Source organism: Balaenoptera acutorostrata, chromosome 10 (genome assembly GCF_949987535.1).
Source record: "Balaenoptera acutorostrata chromosome 10, mBalAcu1.1, whole genome shotgun sequence".
Taxonomy (NCBI): Eukaryota; Metazoa; Chordata; class Mammalia; order Artiodactyla; family Balaenopteridae; genus Balaenoptera; species Balaenoptera acutorostrata.
In genome coordinates this window covers 24,514,045-24,533,338 of record NC_080073.1, presented here as the reverse complement: position 1 = coordinate 24,533,338, position 19,294 = coordinate 24,514,045, and the positions used below count along the sequence as shown (strand labels likewise).

Genomic DNA, 19,294 nt, shown 5'->3' with positions numbered 1-19,294 from the left:
CCCATCTTTCAGGTGAGCAAACTGAGGAGGCACCAAGCATTAAGAACCTTACCCAAGACCACACGACTAGTAAAAAGAGGGATTCAAATCAGGAGACTTTCCGTTCACACTCTTAATGGCTATTCACATCCACCATTATGATGAGATATTTTTAAGTTCTAAAATGTTGTTACTTATCTTACAACCTGGGCTCTTAAAAGGATTTGTATCCACTTCTGATCCTGCAGCATTATTTAGACAAACATTAACAAAACTTCAGACCTTGAAGACTTACCTTCATAATGTGTCATGCTTGAAAACCACCTGTTATTTCATATTTCTTTAAATAAACACATTTTTAACATGAACAGTTTCAATTTGAAAGGATATTTTATTTCATTATTGTGAGAGGAAAATCAGTATCATCTACTCTAAGTAATAAACAGCCCTAAAGATAAATAAATACAATATAACTAAAGGAATGTTAATTTCTAGCTAAAAACTGTCATCTGCTGAAACTCCAAGACTGAAGTTCATCTCTCTCTCTCTCCCCCCACCCCTTTTTCTTTTGTCAAAAGGTACATCAGCAACTGCTACAAGACATTAAAGACTCACTGGCACCAAAATGACACTGTCTCCTCAACTGAATCACACCCACTGACAGTGAACTTCAAGGGGGAGCGACCCTCTCACTTGAAGATTTGGTGTCATTCAATGCCAACCCCTTCACGTTTCATGGGTGATTCCACACTTTGGAAAACACTGCTTCAAGGAGCATTAAGACCTAGAGATGTCACAAATAAAGATTTTTCTGCCAATAAATCAAGTTACCCCTGTAGGTATTTTACATAATGAGAAACCACAGAGATAAATGTAAAGTTTTGCCTCTAGGTTCAATCACTCAGTGGTAAAATGATCTGATGAGGGAAACCTGGCTTGGCTGGAGGGCGTTCCCAAGGCAAAGGACCTGTGGTTTGCACTGACCACAGGATCAACAGCAGCCAAGAATGGGACGTGGGTCCGTGGAGAGAGAAGGGCCTCTTAGGCTGCATTCCTAACCTGTTAGGGACCAAAACAAGGGAAGGAGGGGAGCCCAGACTGCACCAAGAACCTGGCGGACCACACCTGGTGCTCAGGGCACACAACTACTTAACACAGCATGTCCTTTTCAGAAAAGGCAATCAGAGATGGTGAAAGAAAGGTCTGAAAATTAAGCCACATGAGGAATATTATCGCCCTATTTAAAACTGCAACAAGTCCCTCCAGTATACATAATCGCCCTTACTCTGTTCTATTTTGTTTCACAGCATTTTCACCTCCTAACATGCAACATTCCTTGCTTTTACATGAGTCTGTTGTCTATCTCCCTCCCTGAGGACGAGGATATTTACTGTTTTGTTCACGGATGCACGAGGAGTGCATAGAACAATGCCTGACGCATACAGATGCTCAGTAAACTAAATTAATGAATGAACTATTTGATTAGAATTGTGGATGCTTCCACCAGAAAGGCGAAAGCTTAGATAAAATGCAATCAGCTTTTAATTTTAAATATTTTTTAATTTTATATTTTATAGTGATTGTAAGTGCAGATTCTGGAATCTGAAAGACACAGGTTTGAATCTGACATCTGCCACTTACAAGCAACTACACTCTAAATATTTGGATAACCTCAAGTTTCACAGAGATAACTATAAAGAGATTGAGAATCCAAGTATTTGGGAATAGAGACTGTACTAAAATGGGGAGACTAATAGCAGTTATTTCCCAGTTATCATGGTGCTCAAATAAGATAATGTGTATAAAAGAGCTTTTAAAACTCTTGCTCCCAATGAACCATTATCCATCCTCATTTATGGTTTTTACATTATCAGTCATGATAATTTACTGTGTGTGGAGTTCAGTGGTGGCAGGAGCCACCTGTATTAACACCAAAGAGCCAACTGCATGCAACTCTTCCCAACCCTGTGTTCAGTGTCTTTACATTAGTCACTTAACATTGGCCAAGGTGGGAATATTTACATAATGGAAACTGGCAAACGCTACAAATCAGTGCTCACTGCCCAGAGCAGGTTGATAACCATTAACCAGCACAACACTGATTACACTTGAGAACAGAATTCGGGGCAAGAGTAACATAAGGACAAACTTACAAATGAGAGAGCTCTCCAGATTGGCCCCAGGAGCATGTTTAAACAGACACTGGACATCATTTGTCAGGAGTACATGAGATGCAGTCAATGCATTGTTTTCACACCGACTCAGTGAGCCCAGGAATCTCCACTGTCCGCATGTCTGCATCTCCCGACACTGCCACAGGGGCAAGCGCGCAGCGTATTGTAGCAGTATTCAATTGTTTCCTTCTCCCTCAAGATTCTAAAATTCTGTAATACCTATCAAATTACATTAGGTCTAACTTCCTTGGTTCTGATCTCTAGGGAACCAGTGCCTTCTTCTAAATATAAAAGGTGCAGTTTCACCTTTTAAAACCTACCTTTCAAATAAGAAAATAACAATGGGAGCTGTTACATAAGGAAAACTACACCTTGCAGCGTTCTCATTCCAGCCTCCTGGCAAAACAATGAAATCACTTCTGTTCTTCAAAAGGACCTTGACAATGATGCAATCAACAGGAGTTTTCAGAGATGCAATGATAACGAGTGGGGGGGGGCATTCAATGAAAAAAGCCTGTGACAATGAACATGTTTGCAGAGCATCTGTCCTGAAAACCTACCTATACTGTACTTCTTTCATCCTTTCTCCTCATCCTGACTCAAAATTCGTTTCACACAGTATCCTCTCCCAAATTGACAAAAACCCCATCATCACACAAGAATGGAATCAAAAGATTTATAGCCAGAATTCAATGCAATCCACGTAAGATACTGGACAATTTTACCTCTTTACCTGAGACCCTTTCATGCTGCAAAAGCTATAAAAGTGAGAAATGAAAACAAATCCTCACAAACAAGGTACCGTAAACCACAAACCACAAACCACAAACCAGGGGGCCTCAGAGCAAACCAACACAGGGGAATAATTCAGGATGAGAAGCTGAGGGGCACCAAAGGGCTGTAACATGGAACGTGTGGTCAGTCAGAAATCCGGGGTTCTAGTTCATTCTTTGACATACTAATAGTTACGTGGCCTTGGGCAAGCAATTAAATGAAGTTATAGTTTTCTTCATCAGCAAAAAGAAAAATACTCCCCTGTGGACCTCACACCTTTCCTAGAGCGTAAATCACTTAGAAGTATGCCAATGTAAGTTCTTTAAAAGCAAACGCTGAATAACAAAAATGTATACTGTATCTAAAGTAAGCATCAGGTTCTTCCAATTATGTTCTGGCCTTTAACTAGCTTCTCCAAGTATTTATCGAAAAGACCACTTGCATTCTTATGTTTGCTCAACTTCTTTTCAACTTATATTACAGGGTAAAAAAAACAGGTTATGCATTATTCCCCAGGGCACAAAAAACACTATCATGAAGAGTGGATTTGAGGGACTTCCCTGGTGGCACAGTGGTTAAGAACCTGCCTGCCAATGCAGGGGAGACAGGTTCAAGCCCTGGTCCGGGAAGATCCCACAAGCCGCGGAGCAACTAAGCCCGTGCACCACCACTACTGAGCCTGCGCTCTAGAGCCCGCGAGCCACAACTACTGAAGCCCGCGCGCCTAGAGCCCGTGCTCCGCAACAAGAGAAGCCACTGCAATGAGAAGCCCACACACTGCAACAAAGAGTAGCCCCCGCTCACCGCAACTAGAGGAAGCCCGCGTGCAGCAACGAAGACCCAACGCAGCCAAAAATAAAAATTAATTAATTAATTTTTTAAAAAAGTGGATTTGAGCCCCAATTTTGTGTATGCCACGGCGAAAATCCCCACCTATGTCTTACAGTTGACTTTTCATGGCCAGGAGCCACGATAACCACTTGCCTGAGTGTCTCACAACAGAAGGTCCCGGTAAGGAACACTGACGGTGCTGCCGAAAACTAACCGGGAGAATTTGGAGACGGTAATCTCCCAGAGTCCTTCTTGCTGGAATCCATCTTGGCTGAGAGATGCGCGCGCCACCCGGAAGGACCCGGAGTCAGACTACGGGCCGAGCAAGATGATTGGCCAGAGACAACCCGGAAACCAACCCCATTACCATAAAACCTGAGACTGTGAGCCAGACGGCAGAGCAGTTTTCCTGGGTTCCCTTATGCTACTGCTCTCCGCCCAGGTGCCCCTTGCCAATAAAGTCTTTCGCTTTAACAGTATGTGTGTCTCCTTGGACAATTCATTTCTGAGTGTTAGACAAGAGCCCACTCTCGGGCCCTGGAAGGGGTCCCCCTTCCTGCAACAGTACTATAACTAGAGTACGTGCATATGTACACTCACAGAAAAGCCTTATGACACTAATTAAACTATGTGTTTAAAAATACCCCCTCCCGGGCTTCCCTGGTGGCGCAGTGGTTGAGAATCTGCCTGTTAATGCGAAGGACACGGGTTCGAGCCCTGGTCTGGGAGGATCCCACATGCCGCGGAGCGGCTGGGCCCGTGGGCCACAATTGCTGAGCATGCGCGTCTGGAGCCTGTGCTCCGCAACAAGAGAGGCCGCGATAGTGAGAGGTCCGCGCACCGCGATGAAGAGTGGCCCCCACTTGCCGCAGCTGGAGAGAGCCCTCGCGCAGAAACGAAGACCCAACACACCCATAAATAATAAATTAATTAATTAATTAAAAAATTAAAAAAAATACCCCCTCCCCATTGGAATACCATCACATATAAAAGTACTTCATTGAAACTGGGAGATGCCAAATATTCCAGAAAATAAACCAGAGATAAATGAAGAGATTGAGAATACAAGCATTTTGGAATAGAAAGAAACCTCATTAAATTATCTACACTTGTGTGGACGCAAATGCTTAGAAACATTTCAAAAGATCTCAGTGTACTACTTTTTTTCAGCAAGGAATGCCTCAAACTTGCACTTTTTAATCTGACTGGTACATCGTTTTCTTGTTCATTTTCTCTTCCGATCTGTTTAAAACAATGCAAAGAAAGCTTTGTTGGAGATCAGTGCTCTATTCAAATTACTTCATTATATTGTTCAAGGAGGAAATATTTCAGACATCCTGACTCGAAGTTGTATGTGGCAAATAAGAACATCAGAACTGCCACGTGTATTATGCCCAAATTCCCAGACAATGCTTGAGTTTACACTGACCAGAGAAGGATATTTGTTCTCACTCCCTTCACTCTTTACAAGTGATGATTTGGAAAAGCCAAGAACGCTGAGTCTCCACATAAATGTCATAAAAGTACATTATCGATATAGTCTTTGATTTTGACTTTTAGCATGGGTGATTAGCTAATATCTCACTAAAGCCCTTGGTAGTAACATTTATAACCCAGGATCTAAGGGGGAATAAGGGAGAGAAGGGAAATTACATTTAGGGTTTTATCATCAATTGCCGTTTTGTAGAACAACAGGCTGAGAATTCGCTGCTTCATAAAGCTGAGAAATACATCATGTTTTCTAAAACTGGTTCTCCCCTACATGAGCAAATACCTTTGAGGTATCCGTCTGTCCCACAGGCTCCTTTAGAACTTAATCCCCCCACTACAGCATCCCGACCCCCTCACGCCCAGCCCAGCCCCACATACCTATACATACCTATACAATCAACAGGAAAATGCTCCAGGCAGCCCCATAGTCCCACCTCCCACCTCCAGCTCCTCCCCAGGGCAATGGCTCATTGGCTCAGGAATGGACTTCTGACAGAGACTCTACCAATCAAATTCTCTCTTGGGGGGAAAAAGAGAACAGAGTCTCTGTGTGACTAAAACTGTCACATTATAAATTAGGGGGCTGTAGGACTTCCAAATTCCACCTGGTAAATGGGAAATCAGAGAAAGACCATCTAGAGAAAAAGATATTCAGAGCAAAGAAGAGATGAAATAAGAGTCCTTATAATTTTCTACTCCAGTTCCAGACCCTTTAAGAGACCCTCCTCCATCCTTAAGCTGGGGTTCCATGAGACATTCCTCTTTCTATATAATACATTTCCTTCCTGCTTATACTGTTACTTGAAACCAAAGCTGATTCATAAGTTTAAATAAAGCACTATGCTACGCTACCCTATACCAGACTTCATTTACTTAACATTTCTATCTTTTCAAAGTTTTAATGTTATGAGGTATGAATGATATGAAACATGACACGATCCCACCTCTGCTTCTAAGTAGCATCTAACCCAATGTTCCACTGAAAATTGGGCATCCAGAAAAGGTTATAGTTATGCTTCTCCCAATAACTAGATATATTGTGCAAATATGTATGGCTGGGAGGACCTTTTCCAGGGCTAAACTCAGTCAGTCCTGTTGCAGACAAAGGCCATGTTCATTTCTTGGAGTCCAGAGAGAATGCAACATGGCCGATATATTAGTTCTCTATTTCTGTGTGACACATTACTCCAAAGTGTAACAGCCTAAAACAATAATAAACATTTATTATCTCAATATTTACTATTCCTGAAGGTCAGGATTTGGAAGCACTTTAGCTAGGTGGTTCTAACTCAGTCTGTTATGTGGTTGCAGTCAAGATGCTGGCCAAGGCTAGAGTCATCTGAAGGCTTGATGAAAGCTGGAGGATCTGCTTCTAAGATGTTTACTCATATGGCAGTTGGCAAGAGACCTGGGTTCCTCACCATGTGGACAATTCCTGAAGGCTGCTTGCATATCCTAATGTGGCAGCTGCCTTACCTCAGAGCAAGTGATCAAAAAAAGCATAGCAGAAGCCACAAGGTCTTTTATGACCTAGTCTTGGGGGTGACACACTGCCATTCCACCATACTGTATTGGTTCAAATGTCGGTCCTATCTGTTGTGGGAAGAGACTATACATGGGTATGGTTACAAGGGCATGAATACAAGGAGGTGAGAATTGCTAAGGTGGGGGGAGGGTGTCTTGGAGGCTGTCTACCACAACTGGCTAGATTAGAATATATATTCATTGAAACATTCATTGAAACTCTTAAGTTAACACTAAATCTAATGCTTGGAGTAAAAGAAAAAAGAAGGAAGATGTCTTGGCTAAGCCAGGGTTTATTAATTATTTATGATAGTACGCACTGTGAAGAAAATAAATGGGGTATGAAACACAGTCCTGTTGCTTCAAAGAGCTGACTCCAGGTGAGAAGCTGAGACTTGCACATGGCATAATTAGAGAGCAATTAGAGTGACAAACTGATTCTAAGTGCAATACAGGTTCAGAAAAGGAAGAACTAATAGGGTGGCTGAGCTAGGGGAAAGCCTTTCTCCACTCTTTACAAACAAAAGCTTAGCTTAAGTTCACATTTTTAACCACCTATTTTATGCACTACAGGTAGGACTTCTTCCAAACATTCATTCATTTGAGGTTAGCAAGTGATTTAACAGCTCTAATGACTCAGTAAGTCTAAGAAAAAGGCTTCCACCCTAACTATATAACTAAGTCCCTCTTCTTTTGGGCTGTTTCCTTGATGCTAGATTGGTGGGCTGAGCAGAAAAAAAAAAAAAAAATTAAGGGGGGGGAAGGGCAGTATTCCAAGGGGAACCTCAAAATCATCTTGTGAGCAAACACCAATATGGAATCTGCACCAACTTGATTGTGTGATTCCACAAGCATTTATTTAACAGCAGCTATTGGAAGCCAGCCACTGTGCTGGGTACTAGACACCCAGTAAGAACAAGACAGACACCAGTCCTGCCCTCTGACAGTTTACAGTCTATCAGGAAAGGCAAAAAAAAAAAAAAAATTAATTCTGATAAGGGAATGATGAGTGTTACTATGATAAGAAAAATCCAAAGGAACTATTAGATCATAGAAGAGGGATTATATTTTCCGAAATCTAAGACACTGTCAAGGAAGAGCACTCTGATTAAATGATAATGAAGTTAAAGTATGTGTGTGAGTTAACTGGAAAAAAAAAAAACAGGCAAGAAAGGAATACACGTTTTCAGGCCAAAATCTGGAAAACAAGGTGAGTTTGAGCAACTGAAAGAAGTGAGAGACTAGGATGTACAGTAAAAGGGGGCAAGTGGAAAAGGAGAGAAGAGGGCTTCCCTGGTGGCGCAGTGGTTAAGAATCCACCTGCCAATGCAGGGGACACCGGTTCAATCCCTGGTCCAGGAAGATCCCACATGCCACGGAGCAACTAAGCCCGTGCGCCACAAGTACTGAGCCTGCACTCTAGAGCCCGCGAGCCACAACTACTGAGCCCGTGTGCCACAACTACTGAAGCCCACGCGCCTAGAGCTCATGCTCTGCAACAAGAGAAGCCACCGCAGTGAGAAGCCCGCGCACTGCAACAAAGAGTAGCCCTTGCTCGACGCAACTAGAGGAAGCCCACACGCAGCAATGAAGACCCAATGCAGCCATAAATAAATAAATAAATAAATTTATTTTAAAAAAAAAAAAAAAAGGAGAGAGGAATGGTTTGGCAGGGTAAATTCTCTGTAGCAAATTCCAGCAACAGATGGAGTCTCTTTCCTCACCCTTTAAATTCTGGCCAGCCTGACACGTGCTTTGACCAATAAATGCGGTAAAAGTGACACTGTGTGATCTCTATAGCTTGGGCTTCAAGGGACCTTGCCACATCTACCTTCACTCTTTTGGAATGCTGCTCCAAAACCATCAGGGAAGGAAGACAGTCTGGCCTAATGGAGGCAAAGGGACCACGTGGAAGAGAACCAAGGTGCCCCAGTGGACCACTAGAACCAAAGACCAAACACATGATGGAGACCACCTTGGACCTTCTAGAGCTCAGTCACCCTTCCAGTTGAGCACATCAGATGAGTGAACCCAGGTGAAACTAGCCCAAGTACTATATGGCCAACTCAAAATATCACGAGAAATAACAAATTATTGTTTTGGTTTGTTGTGTTTTTAAGCCACTAAGCTTTGGGGATTTTGTTAGCAAACAGAAAGAAGCCAGATAGCACAGGACCAGGTAAAAGACTTTGACCATCATCCTGAAATCAATGGCAAGCCACGGAAGGGTTTTAAGAGTAGAGGAACATAATCCGTCAGTACCACAGACACAATGCCTAGGCCAACAAGATTTCCAAGGGCCTAAAAATGTTGTAAAGGTGGTAGGAGAAAGGGGATGGATTATGAAATACCAAAAAAAAAAAAAAAAAAAGGTAGGATCAGAACTCATCCGTGTTTCATTAGATGTCTGCAATCCATAGCAGGTTGACTGCAAATCAATTCTTATGTAGTTACACATATTATTTTTCATCTGGGAGGTGGGGTACATTTTAACTTGTTGGATTAGCCACAGACGGGAGGCTCTCCAAAGTGTCCCGTTCCTTGACTATCTTCAAATGGCAAATATGGGAAGAGAGAGAAGGTTTCAGAAGTGAGAGTAGCAAGCAAAGAGACAAAAAGGCTTACCACACCAAAGTGCCAACCCATCAATACAGCGAAGAAGAAATTATATTTACCTTGCAAGCCAAAAATAAAATAAAGAAAATTCAGAAAAATTTGAGTCCAACTGCTACAGTTTAAAAAAAAAAATTCTCCACCCAGTTTGTACAGATAACAAAAAGCAAACCGACACCCATGTGCTTATACCAGAGAGAGAATCTCATCAGGAAAGTAAACTAGCAAAAGAGAGGAAGGCCTATTTTCTGGAATCTAAATTCCAATAGCAAGTTACAACTGTTGGAGATTACAAAGAGCTGTCAAAAGAATGGCAGCCAATTACCTTGAAAATGCTTTCGACCAGTTTGCAGACCTCGGCCTGCCCCTCCCTGTCGCATCTCCCTTGCCCTTTCCCTCATATTTCCCAGGCTCACCAGCTTTGTCTGTTTTGAATGGCAGTGCATAGTGTTCAGCTAAGGAAATCCCCTCCTTCCCCAGCTGGCTCACCAGGAAATTGTTTGGAAGTCAGCTTTTTCCTGGAGGTGGCCTGACTGCCCACAGGGAGACAGGGAGGTTGTCTCTGAAGCTGAGAGCGCTCCCCTGGCCGGCCAATTTGTGGTGATGGACTGACCGCCTGGCCTCGGGCAGCCTCTGCAATGTGAGCTACCTGTCTAGATGTGTGTTTGATGTATGGACTGCTTCAGATAAGCACCACCCAGGACTCACTATCCCTCACCTGCTAAATAAAAATTTTAAGTCATACTTTTTATTTTATTATTATTTTTTTTTTACTTCCAACTTAACTTCTGACAAACAGGAGAGCTATTGCAAAGGGTGATGTTTCATTCAAAGAAGGGCAAAGAGAGAGAGAATGAAATTACATCGAAATTAAATAAGAACTTTCCCTAGAGGACATTCTTCTATTTGATGATTACTTTAGTCCAAAAGAGTTAGAAATAGGTGAAGTCAGGATCTCAGTCAATTTAATGAAAAACAAAATATGACAATTCTTTTCTCTTTATTTAATTTTATTTATGTATTTAGGGTTTTTTTTTTTAAGGGCAGTTGCCAGAATCAAAAGAATATGAACAAAATAATAATCTTCTAAGGATGAACTATTTAAGCACACACCTTGACCTTAAGTGGTATATTCCATATTAAATGTCAATATGACCTTCCTTGCTCTCAAGTTCAAATACATACAAGGAAGACAATCTTCAAGCTACTGACAATTTTTTTCAGTTATCCACGTTACAAATAAAAATAGAGTTGCCATGAGAAATAAAGAACTTGATACATGGAAAGGAACAATTCCTTTCAATTCAGCTTAATTAACTGGTGTTACTCGGGGGAAATTCTGCAACATACTTCTTTAACGACCTTTAACAAGGGCTCTGCTCTCACTTACCAGCTCAAGGTGACTCAAGTACTACATAGAGGCTGGGATAGGACGGCCAACCTCTGAATGTCTCCTTCAGTCTTAAGATGACATTGTTCAAAATAAAAAACCTCCCCATTAGCCACATTCACTGAGACTTGATACTCTTCCCCTTTCAGCATTTAGACAAAACAATTTAAAGCCCTGAATGGAATAAATTAAAACAAACTGTCAAACATGCACACCTTGGAATGCAGACTGCTTGTAATGAAGGGCGGTGGGACATCCTAATTATCCAAGGCCTTGAGATGTCCTTGTTCTTTGGTGTAACAGTGACATAAGATATATTTATAGTTTTCCTGAGACTCATTAAACATTTCCTGAAATGAGACCACTTCACTGAAATCATTTTCTTGTGGTAGGCTGGCAGAGCACAGCCTTTGTAGCAGAGGGCGGGGCATATTTTTTCTTTTACAGAGGATGCAGCCATTGGAGGTAAACAGCAAAGGCTGTTACATCCTGTCCTGTTTAACTCATTAATTTAGGAGAACCTAAGCTGATAGAGTGATAACTAGCATTAGTAATTCCTTTGTGACCGACTTCCCAGCTAAAGAGAAAAACATAAACCAGTCTATTTATATTTTAAATTAACCTAGATCAGGCAGAGAATGGGACACTCAAATCATCAATGATATACACTCTTTTGAACTTATTGTGGCTCTACAGTTGAACATGAAGTCTTTCTGTTTATTTCCTCCCTTTTTTTAAGTTGTCTTTTTCAAGTCCTGCAGGTTTCCACATTTCCACTACTATAGGCAGGAAGACCAGTGTAATAGCAAAATGTGTAATCTTTATTATTAAAAAACATACAAACTACATTTTACCACCAAGATCACTATTTCACAGTTTTTCATGTTTACACACTGTGTGGGGGAAAAAAAATTAATAACCACACAGATCACCAATGCTAATTCTAAACAAAAAACAGCTAAATGTAGATAATTAGTTGATCTTGAATTACTCATAGACAGACCTGAATAATTTAAGAGTATTCCAAAGAAACATTGTCAAGTGGTCTTAAAAATGGCTCATTTTCTAACTTCAGAGAAAATATTTCCATGGTGGATAGGAAATGATGAGCCTATCTAAATTATTTAGTAGGAGTGACCAGGGCCATATAAAATACCAACTCCTACTTCTCCATCACTCACACCAGCCCCTCTGATCTTCCCTGGAATGTATCATCTGCATCTAAGACCCTAAAAGAAAGGAAAGGGTGATTGATTTGGGGAGTAAAAAGACTTAAGCAGTCACAGTATCAAGTAGTTTGGGGCTAAGGAGGATTTGGAAGCAAAGCTGACATTCCTCATATTCTTTAAACATTAGTAAGCACACTGTGGCCACTTGATAAATGGCCGTTCAAAATATTACTAAGTTTCTGGATCATTTCATAGTCTCTCGAGGTAAAGGAAGAATAAAATGAGAAAGAAGAATATTAAGTGGAAAAAAAAAAGAGGAATCTTGAAATATCAGTGTAGTACAAGCTGTAATTTGCCTGTTGACAATCCTACCCCTTTGTCCCTTAGTAACAGAACCTCCACATGAATGGTAGTCAAGTACCAGGAGCTGGGCTAGAAGACCATCACGAAGGGAAGGTTTCAAAGCACCAGAGTCACACTTAGGAAGGAGTTATCCACACCTCACTTCTCTTTATCCCAAGCAAAGCAGAGCTCACAAGGAAATCAACACTTAGGAATGTCCACTCAAAGACTTTACTATTTGAGCCGTGCTTCAACAAAGAATTAGGGAGTCCAGTTATTTTACTACTGAGATTCTTTTTCATCTTTAAAATGGGTACATTTTGAATTTTATTGGATATTAAGAGTAAGCAAAATAATATATGCAAAGCACTTATCACACTGCCCAACACAGAGACAACCTGAAATTTTTAACCATGATTTAGTTTGTTTGTAGCATGTGTTTCAGAGGAAGATCTCCACCACCTCACAATTCCAAACCCCTAACAACCCCCTCTTATTCCAAAGTTCAACAATTAGAGAAATTCCAAGTACCACAATTTTCCTGGCAACTGACACCATTTCTCACCTCTTCTCGCCACTGCAGTATTTCGCCCTGCCCCTCAAAAAATTGAAACTGGATATGAAACTGTAGCCAAGAAAAATACTTTAATATAATCTAGGTGCAAAGGAGTTGAATTCTGTTGCTCCTAGTTAAAACCAAGAGGGTTTGCTAATACAGAACTGTATCTAATTGCTGCAAAGCAGGTTTTCTCAACTTTAATACTTTTTGCTTCTGTGGCTAGGAAATTCTTTGCTCTGAGGAACTGTACCGTGCATTGCAGGACGTTTAAGCAGCATCCCTGGCCTCTGCCCTCTAGGTGCCAATGGCACTCTCCCAGTTGTGATAATCAAAAAAGTGTCCAGGGCTTCCCTGGTGGCGCAGTGGTTGAGAATCTGCCTGCCAATGCTGGGGACACGGGTTCGAGCCCTGGTCTGGGAAGATCCCACGTGCTGCGGAGCAACTAGGCCCGTGAGCCACAACTACTGAGCCTGCGCGTCTGGAGCCTGTGCTCCGCAACAAGAGAGGCCGCGATAGTGAGAGGCCCGCGCACCGCGATGAAGAGTGGCCCCCGCTTGCCGCAACTAGAGAAAGCCCTCGCACAGAAACGAAGACCCAACACAGCCAAAATAAATAAATAGCGTTCCCTATAAAAAAAAAAAAAAAAGTGTCCAGATATTGCCAAATGTCTCCTGGGAGACGCCATCAACCTTGTGGAGAACCACTGCTAGTGTAACATCACTGAAATGAGAACCACGACTCTAGTATAAAGTCAGAAGCTCATGGGTTTAGCTTCTCTCGTAAGTGAATCAAGTAAACTCTTCAGAAATTAAAAAGTGTTTCCCAATGGGTATGGGGCAGTCGAGGAAAAAAATATTGACTTTCTTAGAGAATGCCACTTTCCTTTGTAGAGGAGGGGGAAAAAATCCTTTTCTTCTCTCCTGCTCAGTTCTAGGCTGGGGCTCTGTATCAAAAGACAGATTAACAAGAGAAAGGGTACAGATTTTTTTAATATAAGTTTTACACAACACAGGAGCCTTCATAAGGAAATGAAGACCCAACAAAGTAGTAAAACCTGAGCATTTTTTATATTAGGTTTGATGAAGAGCACAGAGTCATGGAAAAAGGTGACAGGACAGAAGGATATGAGCAAAGGGTATAGTGAACTGGGGAAACCCAGCAAGACTTGTTAATTCAGATTCCTCTTGGTGTCTTAGGAAATAAGGATGCTTCTTTCCTCCAGGGCATATAAGGGTCATAAGCCTGCTTCAGGGGAAGGTCAGAGAGTCCTTCCTGCAAATGCCACTTCTCAGACTCCTTCAGCTTAAAATAGTCAACATGCCAACAACAAACTCCTACAGTATAGCACAGGGAACTATATTCAACATCCTATGATCAACGATAATGGAAAAGAATGTGAAAAAGAATATATATATGTATAACTGACTCACTTTGCTGTACAGCAGAAATTAACACAACATTGTAAATCAACTATACTCCAATAAAAAAAAAAAAATTCAACATACCAAGGTGCCACAGTTTGGGGTAGTGTGTCCTGAACCCTGTCCCCTTCCTCAGCTGTAGCCAACTCAGCATGTTGCTATATACACAGTTCAGTTTGTGAGAAGTGTTACTTTTATGAGTGTTTTATACTATCCGCAGGAAAGACAGATACAAAACCAACAAAAGAAGTAGTCCTGACACTAGTGAAATACTCCCTTATAAAACAAAAATATTCCTTACTGGGGGTGGCTAGCAAGCAATATCTGAAGAAGTTTTATCCATGTTTTGGGGAACTGTCACATTTTAAGAGCCCTCAAACAGACAGTTGATCATTCTAGGGTCTGAGCATAAATTGCTTCCTCCCCCAATTCCATTACTATGGGGCCAGCAAGAACATCTGGCATGATCCCAACTCTAATATAATATAGATGGCTTCTCTTTTTGGTTTTAATTACCATTATTAAATATGAGGTCAAAGTTACACATACTAGAGTAATTATTACTGCCACTTTCTGATTTTACAGTTAATTGTATCAGACAGAATGCTAGCAAGTTCCTCACTTTTCTCATCCATAAAATGGGGATAATAATCCCACAGGGTTGTTATGAGGATCAAATTAGTCAATATTTGTAAAAGGTTCACAATAGTGTTGGCACATAGTAAATACTACCCTAAGTGCTTTTTAAATAAATAAAGTTAACATGGCCCTGTTATTTGAAGATGAAATTTTAATGTTTATACTGGCATTCTTCAAGTCAAATTGGCTGTATTTTTGTGTTGTTTTGTTTTTCTTTTGGTGGGAGGAGGTGCAGAAACACTGTTTTGAAATGTCACTTTCTGTCTGTGAACTTTCAGGACACACTCGCATCCTGAAAAAAAAAAATATTTTTTTTTTTTTCAGAAAACAATACCCCAGTATATGTGATGCACTAATTGTGTGTGTGTGTGTGTTTATGTACATGTACATGTAAATTCTGGTTGCAACCCACTACATAGATTTCCCTACCGTCATTCATCAATCTTGTCCTGCCATTTGGAAAACACCACTTCAGACAAGTATTCCCCAGACTATAAGATCAGCAGATATTAAAGAAGGGGTTCTGTGCTCAAATAAGTTTGGGAAACTGTTTATTTCATATACCCCACACACAGTACAAGTCGAGAAATTCCGCAATTAAGAAATGGATTAATTCTGTAGAACTCAAAGGCCTCAAATTTATTTATGGACTGGGAACATTTTTTTCTTCCATGGTAACAGAATAGCATCACAAAGCTTGAGGAATCGTAGCTAAATCTTACATTTCTCAAATGGAAGGAAAAAAAAAAGTCTCAGAGAGCAGCATTCTTTGTGACTCAGCCTACAAGTCCCTTAAACCTGTGCCTAACTCAAGGGAGGTGCTTAGGAATTCTTACTCAATTCCATTAAGCATTTTGCAGTTTCTTAATATCATTTCACGCAAAGTGATCCCGAATTGTTTTTCCCTCAAAAAGGAACGTACTAGTTGAGTACATCCCCCAGCCACCAGTGGGGACAACTCAATCCTTTTTGTCTTGGCAAGGCACTCAGTAAGCTGTTGGTTATGTCATTTGCCCACAAGTAGTCAGGTCTGGCTGTTCTGTAGTCATCCATTTCCCAAAAATGGTGACCACACACACACACACACACACACACACAGCAACACACTGCCTCCCTGGCCCCCTCCAGCTTGCTTTGACTCCAGAAGAAGCAGGGCCAGGCACAAGGGAACAAAAAACAGAAAAGAGGGCTTCCCTGGTGGCGCAGTGGTTGAGAGTCTGCCTGCCAATGCAGGGGACACGGGTTCGAGCCCTGGTCTGGGAAGATCCCACATGCCGCGGAGCAACTGGGCCCGTGAGCCACAGTTGCTGAGCCTGCGTGTCTGGAGCCTGTGCTCCGCAACAGGAGGGGCCGCGACAGTGAGGGGCCTGCGCACTGCGATGAAGAGTGGCCCCCGCTTGCTGCGGCTGGAGAAAGCCCTCGCAAAGAAACGAAGACCCAACACAGCCAAAAATAAACATAATAAATAAATAATAAAAAAATTAAAAAAAAAACAGAAAAGATACAATCCATATGGAGCAAAACACATAAAAATCTTAAATACGCAAATATTTTTTTCACCTACAGAGAAAGTACGGGAAACTGTGGCTAGCTGGAGAACTTTATCCAGCTGACGAGTTGATATGGTACACTTCCGAAATTAAATCTAAAATGACAAAACCATGAAAGCCAAGGAGTACCCAAAATTCCACTGCTGAAGTGTTTCATCTCAGGTATTTTATATGAATTAATTTCAATTTACAGCTAAATGTCAAAGAAAACTGGTTCGTTTTCTATATTGAATTATGTTCGGTGCCCTAAGGCCTTCAGGCCCTGCGTAGCTTGTAAATAATAACATTTTCTCCTGATCGTTACGTAAAATAATTCCCCAGCTTGTGCCTCCTACAGTCCCTGAAACAGAACCCCAAAGTTACAAAAAATTAGATCTATAAACCACAGTAAACAGTTCCTGAAAGCAGACCCACAAAATGCTAAGAGATCTGACCTCTGTCCTTTCATATTTATGGTTGTATAGATACTAGGGCTGGGATTAGAATTTGTAAAACCCCCAAACGGAACTGCAAGATAGAACTATTCCCCACAGAGAATTAAGAACGGACAAAAATCATACCACTAACCTAAGACGGGGGGACGGGAAGAATAAACAACAGCATTTCCCTAAATTCTGGCTTAAGATAAATTGTAAGGATTTAAAAATCCTGTACTGATACCTTAAAATCATCAAATGAGTACACTGAGACAAGCTATCATGAAATTATATGATCAAATAACACTAATTATAACTTGCACATCTCTGATTAACTATTGAAGCTTTTAAGTGAAAGCTTTAATCAGTAGTACCTTTTTAAAAATACTTTGCCCTGTGTGCTCTGACAGTGTTGAACTTTAAGCCCAAGGAAAGGAGACCAGTTCAATATATACTGCCTCTTTTTGGTGACCCTTTTGTATTCAAAGAAAGGGCTAATGGCAAAAGACCACTCAGCTCTGGAATACTCTGAGATGAGACCCACCTCCACCCTCCCTCAGGGTGATTCTCTTGTTTTATAAAACCCTGAGTTTTGGGCTTCCCTGGTGGCGCAGTGGTTAAGAATCCGCCTGCCAATGCAGGGGACACGGGTTTGAGCCCTGGTCCAGGAAGATCCCACATGCCGCGAAGCAACTAAGCCCGTGAGCCACAACTACTGACCCATGCGCCACAACTACTGAAGCCCGCGCGCCTAGAGCCCCTGCTCCGCAACAGGAGAAGCCACCGCAATGAGAAGCCCGCGCACCACAAAGAAGAGTAGCCCCCATCACCGCAACTAGAGAAAGCCCGCCCACAGCAACGAAGACCCAACGCAGACAAAAATAAATAAATAAAATAAATAAATTTATTTAAAAAAAAAAAGACAAACCCGAGTTTTCTCTCTCTACCTTGAGACTTTCCTCATTAATGAAAGTTTTCCCTACTGTAACAGCCTGAATAAAATGCCCAGTACATTTGCCCTTTTATTATAATAAAATCCAAACTGCTCAAGTACAGCTATGGTAAACTTTGAAATGGGATTAAAAGTCACCTGGCCAGCCTCATTAAATTACAGTTTGCGTTAGACCCAAGAGCCTGAAAATTCTTGGAAAAGTTCAGTCGAGCTAACTCAAAACCCATGTTTGAATTCTGGAAATCTTTCCTTTAAAAGATAAGAACAAGACTCACACTGGTTCGGCTTATTCAACAGATTTGTAAAACAAATCACTATATGTCACAAATGAAGACATTTCTCTTCAACTCACAGATTTCAAAAGCCATCTATGCCCAGGAATAATGTCTAAGCAACAATTTAAATTACCTAAAATTTAAACTGCTTGAAATTGTTTGAACAAATTAAAATCTGTTTTGATTTTAGCATCATAAAATCTCTTAAGAGATATATTAAGAAATAAAATCTATGAGACATGAAGATGCTTCTGCAGATACACTGTGAACCATGCAGCTGAATTTTATGTGCCAAAGCAAAAGGACTGAACTGACTCACCCACAGTCTCCTTTAACTGCCCAGTAACCAACCTAAGAAGATGACAAGAGCAGAGTGAAGGAAGCACAGGAAAAGAAGGCAAATGGCGCTCCTCCAAGTGTCCTCACCAGACCTATCGCTCTATATTCTTCCAAGCATTTGTCACTTCCTGAGCACACTTCCGTGGCAGTGGAACATTCAGCTATAAATTTTTCTTCACTCAAGTCGTTAAAATGCAAGTGTGCCTGTGTCACATCAGATACGTTCCCAGCACCTGCACAATAAACCCAAGCAAACCCTGCATCCATTGTGTGGGTCCCTATAGTCTAGAACAGTGCTTGACATATAGGAAGCACCCACTAAACATTTGTTGAATGAACCAATAAATGCCCACTGCTGTTTCTGTCGTTATTACTACTGCTTGGCTGGAAATTGTTACGTTTTTGTTAGGTGGAGGATTAAATAAACAAAACAGAATCCACTGACAAACGTTCCTTCTGTCTCAATCATTTAGACTTGTCCAAATTTACACCTTCATTTTACCAAGACTAACGATGCCCGGAGAGCAGGTAATGTGCTTTTCGTTCACTTTCAGTAGCACAGTATAATATTCAACATACAGGCCCAGCATTCAGCTGAAGTGTGAGACATGCTTCCAGGTTTCTAAAGTCCCAAAGAGTTCAACATTCTCTCCAAAGAGCGAAATACACCCAGGATTTACTCATGGGCAGAATTCACTTACCAACAGCATCCGACTGCCCTCCACATCTACCTAAACCCCGAATGTTTAAACTTTTATATCTAGGAAACAGTAAACTGGATCAGGACTAGCTACTCTATTGGTTCATAATGTCATCACAGCTTGTCAATTTTGAGCAAAAGAAATGAAAAAGCCAC

At 41.2% G+C, this 19,294-nt stretch overlaps 1 protein-coding gene across 21 annotated transcripts in view; it reads right to left on the bottom strand.

The window, feature by feature from the left end:
* Positions 1–19,294, bottom strand: part of MAGI1 (membrane associated guanylate kinase, WW and PDZ domain containing 1) — a 622,042-nt gene that overhangs the window by 520,115 nt on the left and 82,633 nt on the right. The gene's annotated exons all lie outside the window — the stretch shown is intronic.